The sequence below is a fragment of the Petromyzon marinus genome, chromosome 15, assembly GCF_048934315.1.
Source record: "Petromyzon marinus isolate PM22_M1 ecotype Great Lakes invasive population chromosome 15, UKy_Petmar_22M1.pri1.0, whole genome shotgun sequence".
NCBI classification, from domain to species: Eukaryota; Metazoa; Chordata; class Hyperoartia; order Petromyzontiformes; family Petromyzontidae; genus Petromyzon; species Petromyzon marinus.
In genome coordinates this window covers 12,323,802-12,333,583 of record NC_133681.1, presented here as the reverse complement: position 1 = coordinate 12,333,583, position 9,782 = coordinate 12,323,802, and positions in this window count along the sequence as shown.

The window sequence follows — 9,782 nt, the reverse complement described above, 5'->3', positions numbered from 1 at the left end:
CACATGGTATTCCCTCGGGTAAGCTGGGTTTTCCAAGGTGCAGTTGTGTCTTTTGGGAAATTATTTGTCGGCCCATCATCGCCCAACCAGCACGAGGATTTTGGGACCAATTACACGGTGAGTAAAATTCACACTCGCTGATCCACCTGATCCCACAGTGGGTTCCTCAATTTAGTGCAAGGGAAGCCTCTTGTGTGCTGCGTGGCTACAGGGCACTGTGTCAGTGCGTCCTGGAACAATACTCATGATTGTGTATGTTTGCGTGCGTGTATGGGGAGTGGTGGCATAGTGGTTAGTGCAGTTTTAGGCCTCCCGTAGGTTGACTCAGCTTTAAATGAGCGCGTCCTGTGGCGTGTCTCCCCAGCCCTGGGGCGACAAAGGTGGCTACAACCCACCCCCTTATGTGCCATGTCAACATTAATAGGTGCTCACTAACAGTAGATGTCTCAACAGTTTGTTAGTCGAAAAAAAAACACTCCTGGGTGCGACTACTGTACGAATACCAAACCGTGGGCCAACTTTGCACTGCCCCAATTTATATTAGGTGGTGGGCACTTCATGAACTATCAGACGAAGCAACTGCATGGCTAAATCACAACTCAGTCTCTAATGGTTGCTTTTCATTGGCCAAGTGAAAGAAGAAGTGGAATGGGATCTTTGTGCGCCGAGGGCTGGGGAGAGAAGTGGCGATGCAAGATAATGATCGGGGCACTGTGTACTGTGCACCGATCATTACATTCCGCTGCACAATTGCAACATCCCTTAGGTTGACTCAGCCTAAAATTGATACCTGGTTTCGTGTGTAAACATCACCTTAATAACAGTACTTTCTGCAACAGTGTACATACTGAAATTGGAGGTTTTAGATGTGACATTTTAATCGAAATTATTATTTTAGGCGAAAGACCATTGAGATTAACTTCAGATTTTACACGGGGGACTTGAATACCTGTAATTATGCATTTTCAAAGTTATAATACTTAATCATCATGTTACAGGTGCATTTATTATTTGGGAATTGGCCTGATTTGCAATCGCCTTCATACGATACTGCATGCTTAAGTAAATCACAACGTGCTCTGGTAAATCACGTGCTCCGGTAAATCACGTGCTATGGTAAATCACGTGCTCCGGTAAATCACGTGCTCCGGTAAATCACGTGCTATGGTAAATCACGTGCTCTGGCAAATCACGTGCTATGGTAAAACACGTGCTCTGGTAAATCACGTGCTATGGTAAATCACGTGCTCCAGTAAATCACATGCTCCGGTAAATCACGTGCTATGGTAAATCACGTGCTCCGGTAAATCACATGCTATGGTAAATCACGTGCTCAGGTAAATCACGTGCGCCGGTAAATCACGTGCGCCGGTAAATCACGTGCTCCGGTGAAAAGCACTGGGTTAGCTGTACGAATAAATAATTCCCATCCAAACTGTGGCGAGCATGCTGACTGCTAGGCCACCCAGTGATTGCTCAAATTTGAAAGGAAAGTGTTTACCAAGGAGGCAGTGTTGAGTTAGATATTTGCGTTATCCGCATTGGTGTGAGTTCTATTTACGTATCAAGAAAGTGCCCTTCATAGAATGTGAAAGTTTGCAAAGAAAATAATGCCCCAAGGAGTCCAATGTGCATTTTTATTTCATGTCATGTGGCATTACCACCTGTACTCAAAAGAGAAATGTGTTGACAAGGCATCCAGTTATTCTGCCTAAAATTCCCATTTAAAGCATTTACTTGCAGCAAAATCGCTTGGGGAGAAAGCAGCAGTTACTTTGATTTTTTATTCCTCATCTCATTCTTTTATTTTGGTTCAGCTTTAAGGCTCCCTGTTTCGTGCCGGTCGTGAATGCAGATTGAGACACAAAAAGCTGTGCAATGGGAACGTAAGGCAGGGCAGATCAGTGTGTAGGGCTGTGTGTCCTTATACAGATCAGCGTGTAGCGCTGTGTGTCCTTATACAGATCAGCGTGTAGGGCTGTGTGTCCTTATACAGATCAGCGTGTAGGGCTGTGTGTCCTTATACAGATCAGCGTGTAGGGCTGTGTGTCCTTATACAGATCAGTGTGGAGGGCTGTCTATCCATAGGTAGGGTGCCAGATTTAAATTCGTGTCAGTACTTAGCATTGACAGATCAGAGAAGCCCCCCCCACCAAAATAATGTATTATTGTAAACGTCTAGCCTTGCAATTACTTGATGTGGCGGGAGGGCCTCCACATGAAGGAGCTCGAGAGATCCCCCCTCGAGGGTACATGGCCTACTCTTCCACACTGGCCAAACATCTTGGAAGAGGTGGACGTACCCACGCATTACCCCCACCACACGTGACCTGACTGGTTTACCCATTTATACCGCTGTGTGGATACAGGTGGGCGGGGGGGGGGGGCGATTTAATGCATTTTCCCATTATTTTAACTATTTTAACTACTAGGCCGGAAAATCTAATCAACAATCTCTGGTCAGAAAATTCAGTGTGCTAACCATTACACTTCACCAGTGTTCCTCTTCAGCAGAGTGATTGGTTTAAATTCCCAGCACCAGGCTGAGTCGCATTGCTAAAAAATTATATATTTTTACGAATATCGCTCAAATAGGCTCAACAAATTGAAACCATTACCATGATCACAAAATCTGCATCGAATCACTTGTTTTGAATGTACATATTGTGCATTCATACCACGAAGGATTTGATGTGCACAAGGACAACAAATATTTAATATGTAAATAAAAATTAGAATATGATATGTGACAATTCATCGAACCATGAAGGTGGAGTCCGTGTGTGTACCCCTACATCCCTTTTAGGTCAATCCAAAGCTGGACGTCGAACTCCCCTCATCCAGCGTGTGGGTAAAGGGGTTAATTTGATGATACTTCACCACACTGGTCAGTGCGGCTTGGTGAAGGTGGGAAGCATAGATTTTGGAGCATAGTATAGTACAACATTGTATTTTTATCTACTGCCTTCTGCTGAAAGTGGAGTCCCACAGCAGCCTATAGCCCCCGTATTTAACATGGTGGTCGCCCATCCAAGCACTATCCAGGCGCAGCCCGGCTTCGCTTATGAAATATGATAATATTGGGTGCATTCCAACTGATTTGGTCAGAGGCTGTTATTAATTTAAGCATTCAAATGCCACTGAGATTAATTATCTCAACAGATGCTGATTGAAGTAGGTTGTTTTTAAATTTCAAAGATAATCAAGCATCCCATTTGCTATACTAGCTTTCTACTGGCACCGTGCTGCCTCTGCAGGTGAGTGTTTTTTCTCACACAATCTTAATTCAACGACCCTGCTTCCAATACCGCGTTGCCACTGCACAACCAGGCTACGGCATGGCCATGCTAAGCCAGCCCGACGCACTTCAGGAAGCTCCAGATTGTTATTTTTTCCACTGCAGAAGCTGATATGTGCCACAATTGACAAGTTGAAACACATGTAAATAGTGCGGTGATACTGTCTCCCCAATCTACTGACTGAAGTCATACGCAACAAACGAGTTATCAGCCCTTCCCCATGGCCCTGCTTGGCCCCGATCCAGATTCAGGTGTCTCGTCACTCTCGTGAGGCCAGTGTATCATGGTGTGGTTCTGGCGAGGCACAGGAAATCGCCAGTAGAAAACCACCCATACAGTGAAGACCATGCACTATCTCGGCTCGAATGTGTCGGTATAAAAAGGTGTCCACCACAATGGACCGCCGTGCCCGTTGAGTTTCATCCATCAAAGTTATTGTATTTTCTGGCATGATCGTTTCATTCGCTTTGTTAACATACGTAACATTTTGCATTAATACATTTTAAAATTACAGTTAAATACATTGTGGCTTAAATGAGAGATGTGGCGTGAACTTGCTCATTAAAATTCTGTGCCTTTTAAATGATGAATTATGCCACCGTGTCCACATTGCACTGAAGGCTGCAGCATTTTTTTTATAAAAAAAGTGGGATTTCTACACTTTATTGTTATTCTTAACGCCGGCAATCTACTGGCCAAACAAAATCCAGAACACCGAACTGTACAAAAAGACTAATATTACACAAGACATCAAGAGATTGCGGCTCAGACGGCTCGGACATGTACGCAGAATGGACCAGGACCGCAAACCAAAAATTGCCCGCTCAGCGCTCTGACCACTCCGGGACCCTAAGACTCGAGACCACGTGGCGCAAGATCGTACAGCACGAGCCGGTAGCAGCAATAACCAAACTCTTGGGGCGAGGCTCTTCATGTTGCCAGGGACAGGAAGAAGTGGAGGGAACTCATCGCGGCCTTGTGTCTCATCGGGGATGAAGAGGATTAACGAACCAACTAATCAGTGCATTGAATCAATAATACTACTACTATACAAAATAACATGTATACTGTATATAAGCTTACTATTAGTGTATATGCATGATACACTGCATATTCGATATGTAAGCAATACAGACATAAGAAAAGTTTGAAAGAGAATATGGATAGATAGATAGACAGAGAGAGACAAGAGATATGAGTGGCGTAAGAGATGTAGGAGAGATGTGTGAGGGTCCAAGGCAGAGTGAGTATATTGTAGAGTGATGTAACGACAACATAAAGTAACATCAGGGAAAAAGAGAGAATGAGTAAGAGGGGATGAGACAGTTGTTTAAAATAAACAAGTTAGAAAAAAAAGCATGCACATAGTTAGATTATGTAACGCTTTCCAACTTGCATTTTCCTTTGTATTTAATCAGCTGTCTGGAAGCAGGCGGGTAGTTGTCAGGGCAAATTGCATTTGGAAATTTGCAAAAAACTTGTTTGTGCTTGGGTTTCTGTCTGCATATGTTTTTGGAAAGCCTTTGATCAATGTGGTTGGCGGTGTTTAATAGGATAAGTCCCGAATAGGAGCACAACTTTACACTCAAGTTTTCTTCGTATTGAATCAACTACCATGAGAGTTATACTGGTAGGAACCTCCTGGTTACACCAGTCCACAAGGGACTATTGTGCCCGTCCGTCGTGCATCCAAAAATGGGAGGGGTGGGGCTGGGTGGAGAGGGGAGGGTGGGGAGGGGCTGGGTGGGGAGGGTGGGGAGGGGCTGGGTGGGGAGGGTGGGGCAGGGTGGGGAGGGGCTGGGTGGGGAGGGTGGGGAGGGGCTGGGTGGGGAGGGTGGGGAGGGTGGGGCTGGGTGGGGCTGGGTGGGAGGGGTGGGGCTGGGTGGGGAGGGTGGGGTTGACCACCCCGTGGTGCCCTTATAAAACTCAACGTTTAACCTACTCACGCCGGCTTGTGCCTGCCCTCACAGTCGGGCATATTTGCGGAATACACCACGTGGTGCCGCCGTTGTTGACCCTGGCCATTGACCGAGCAACCCAACGTTCCTACCAGCTCCCCTCTTCAGGAATGTGTTTATAGTGCTCCCCACCGATATAGCCCGACGAACGAACGAACGGCCAGACACAGCAAATGCTCAGACGCTTCCTATACTCGGAGGCAACGAGAAAAACGAAGAGCAGGAATAAGAGTGAGCAAGCCAGAGAGTGCGCGTGAGAGCGCTCAAATAAACAAGCGGTAGAGGATTGATACAGCCGTTTCCTAAGGGCAGATCCAAGGGATTTCGGATCACCCCACAGATATATGTAAGAGGCAACCTTGAGGGAGACAAGATTGATGGATATAAAAAAATCAGAATCGAAAATCTTTTCCAACATGCTACATTTTAATGGACAAGTACACCCACAGGTGATACCCGTGTATTGATCAGATGTCACCTGCTGGGGTTTTACTATTTGTATCCAAAAAAAGTACACACACCTTCAAGTTGTCAGTAAAGTAACACACATTCACTGCTTACGAGTGCCGGGTGATTACCTTGATCCATCCACTGCGATTCTACGATATTCCTAATGTGATTGTGGGATGAACGGAATTATGGAATTGCTAATTTTTTTCTGAGAGTTCACAAAAAACATGTCATGTAGTGGCAATGATAAAGATCGCTACTAGAATTCCATTCATTTGAATGGAGATCCAGGAATCGGCATTAATGCTAGTGCATTTGCAGCCTATTGCAGAGGGTTTGTGGTTTGAGCCCAGAGGCCACCCTGGTTAATATCGCGGGTGTATTCACCATGCATACCTGCTGTCTGCTTAAAGATCCCGTGACGTAGTTTGATAAAGAGTAGGCCACGTGTGCATGTGTCATGGTTAAAATTTGTCAAGTCAAAAAAAATACCCGCATCATCACCCCAGAGTGGCAGAATATATTCATCTGTAAAACATAATTGGCATGTTTTGTTTACGTGACAAGCATTACTAATTGACTGTGTGTGGGGGGGGGGCGGTGGTGGGTTTAACGACACATCTATATTTACGCGATCTTTCCCAAAAAAAACCCCTCTATTTTGGAAAACATAGCTCATTCATGACAGTCTTGCATGACAGGAATGGAGCCAATACCAAATCTATTAAATTATTACTAATCAGTGAATGGGATTGAGGAATTGTTTATGGTTTATCAATTTATTTCAATGCACATTCCTTGACGTCCATCCGAATGTATAGGATTCTAGACTACAGGGATCACTGCTAGATTGCGCGCTTTGGCAAATTTTCCACAGAAAATACCCAGCGATTCCGCCGATCCCATTAGGAATCTGCTCGATATGGCTAACTAATCCCACTAGAATGACATTCATGTGAAATTCTATTTTTAAAAATGGGAATTATTCACGGAAGAAAAATTATCCCTGCAGGAATCCTCCATAGTGGAAACGTGGCATTAGATTGCAACACTTTCAGGGATTACTCTGCGTTACTGCTTAGACGTTGCACACGGAATGAATAAAAAATAGTGCCAGTTAATTAAGCGTAAAGCATAGCAGTCGGAATGGAATATCCTGCACCCAGATACTCCCCCACCATCCACAGCCAGAATAGTGAAGTTATGCAACAGCGTTTAAAATTAACTCTTCTTTTGAAAATGTCTTAATGTAATAAGTCATGCCTCAATGCATGTTTAATGATTGCAGTGACTCAGAATACAAAGCGTCTCCCATATGAAATCCATCGGAGCTTGTGCTATTTGCAATAATAGCGTTTTTACGTAACACGCTCTGAGAAACTGTCCGATTACAGTATCCATCAAATGCTCAAAGACAGTGCAGTACATGGGTTTTCGCACACCTCTCATACAGTGAGTGTACTCTGTAAACGATTATTATGCTGTATTTTTTTAAGTACTGTATTCACTTTAATGCCATGTAATTGAATAGGCGGGAGGAGATTGAGATGTATCAACCATTTTCAATGGAGACCTGCACAGTTCAATGTATGGAATGGTAATTAAGTATTCATCATAATCATCATCAGCCAGGGTCAATCCACAGCGGGATGAATGCCTCTCAAAGCCGTCACCATCTCTCAAGATCCTGCGACGCAACAATCCGTCGAGTACCTGCACATGAGCTGATTTATTTGCTCTGTCTCCTCCGTGGACAGCCTATGATATCCGTTCCATTTGTTGTCTGCCACTCCGTCTATATTATCGGCCATCATTCAATTAAGTGCTGTATTAATGTTTGCTTTTTTGTACATTCGTATATCTTTATTTGTTTTTGCAAGTTGTATCAATTTTCATTCATCAGCGTGCTTAATACAAAGCCAGTGTGCACAGAAATAGCTTAAACTATAAAACAACATATATTTTTTATTTTAAAGGCCCACTGAGCTATATAGCTCTTTTTCAGGAGCTACCTGGCCACAAATGATAGCTCAACGCAGTGGTTTATCATGTGGCAGCCAAATACTTTAAACACATGTTTCTAAATGTGCAGGGAAAAACCGGAGGACCCACAGATATACCGCAAACTCCAAATATACAGCAGGCATCAGGGTCGCAATCTAACCCAGGTGAGGTAGTTTACATCTCGTCACCGTGGCGAGATGTGAGGCATCACCAACTTGGATATTTAATGACCACAACCAAGTTTACAGGTCTCTCTTTCACGAGGCTCTGTCATAAACACGTCCATTGCTTGACGAGTCCCTGAGGCGGGTCACTGTCTGCAGATCTCACATATACGATTCCAAATTTCAAATGTACTTGCAAATGAACGCTAAATTAATCAGTTTTTTTACTCCAGGTGTAAAGACAGTACAGAGTGATAGAGGGACAGTATGGTTCCCTGGGACCATGGTTACTAATGGACGTGCTAATGATGATTGATGGGACAAGCATTGACAGGGTCACGTAAGGGGGATCACGGGATCCAATGGCGGGAAAGGGCGGAGAATGACAGAGGCAGGTGCGGTGAGGAGAATTCTAGAATAGGGGCGTGGCCGGTTCGGGCGTGGTTTAAGAGGCGGCGCGAACCGGACCTGAGGGGCTGTTGGTGTGGGGGAATCGCCGTCGTCGCCTTGGAACGGGTCGTCCACATCGTCTTTGAGATGTCTTGAGACTAGAAGCTATGTTGTCTCAGAATAGAGTCGTCTAACTACCCAAGTGTATATAGTCACTCGTGGTTACTCGTTGAATTGTCAGTGGACTTTATTCCAAATAAATATACAGAAAGACAAGACGGTGTCTTGGAGACTTACATTACAGTGGTGTCAGAAGTGGCTATTGTAAAATGCCGAATAAAGGAAATAGCAAGAACCCACCTGTAGCATCTTCAGAGACGGAGAAGGGAGACGACCATGTGGGTTCCCCCAGCAGCCCCGGGAGCCGGGAGCCCGGTGACGAAGTTCGAGGGTGCAGAGAGTGCGGCACCTGCGTCGGAGGAGTGGCAAGCCCTGATGGCGCAGGCAGATCGCCTCCGTTTGACCGTCGCTGACTTGATGGCGACGAGGAGAGCGGCGACTTCGAGAGCCGACGCAGCCGGGGACGTGCCGCGAAGTCGTGCGGGGATGGTGGAGCGGCCGCCTGCGGTCGGGGTTCCCGCGCTGGAGGCCACGCGGTCGGGGGCCGCCATTTTGCGGGAGGCGACGCGACCGACGGCCGCCATTTTGGAGCCTGCGTGGGAAGCAGCGGAGGCGGTGTCATCTCGGGCGGCGGGGCGGGGAGCCGCCGAGCAACCACGGAGGTTGCCATTGATCAGAGAATTTACGGCGGTGGCGGGGGGACTGGAGTGCCTTCACCCACCGGTTTGGAGCAGCGTTCCGGTCTGTCGACTGGACGGAGGAAGAGGCGTTGAGAGCTTTGCCTATGGCTCTTGACGATGACGGCCTTGCAGTGTTCTGGGCCACCCCTGAGGAGAAGAGGGCTATGCTTCAGGATGCCTACAAGGAGATGTCCGCAGTATACGACCCACCGTCGGGGCCGAGGAGTGCCTGCAAGCATGCAAAACCTTGCGAAGACGGACTGGGGTGGAAGCAGGGATCGGAAAATCTCGGCTTGGAGACAAAGGGCCAGTCGTTGAGTCATCGCAGGAAGAAACGGAGTCTACGGGGGAAGTGACGGCAGTGGATCATGGAGGGGTCCGACGGCGAGGGGGAACGCCGGGACGGCTCCGGGAGTGGCGATCCCAGTCCAATTGGGCGCCTTCGTCACGGGCACCTTGGCTCGCCTGCTCCGCTGCAGCCAGCTTCGACTCTTCGTGCGGGGATGCCAAGCGTCCCGGGGACATCATGGAGCCCCCTGCGTGCACTGCCTCGTCGACAGCTACGGCCCGGCCCAGGCGAGTCACGATGCACCAGACACCCGGCCACTAAAAATCACCTCACACATCGGGGATTCGTAGAGGCCGAACTCGGGCATGCAGTAGGGGAAGCTGGTGGGCCGAGTAGCGGTAGGGGTGGCTAGTTCATCGGGAATAGTA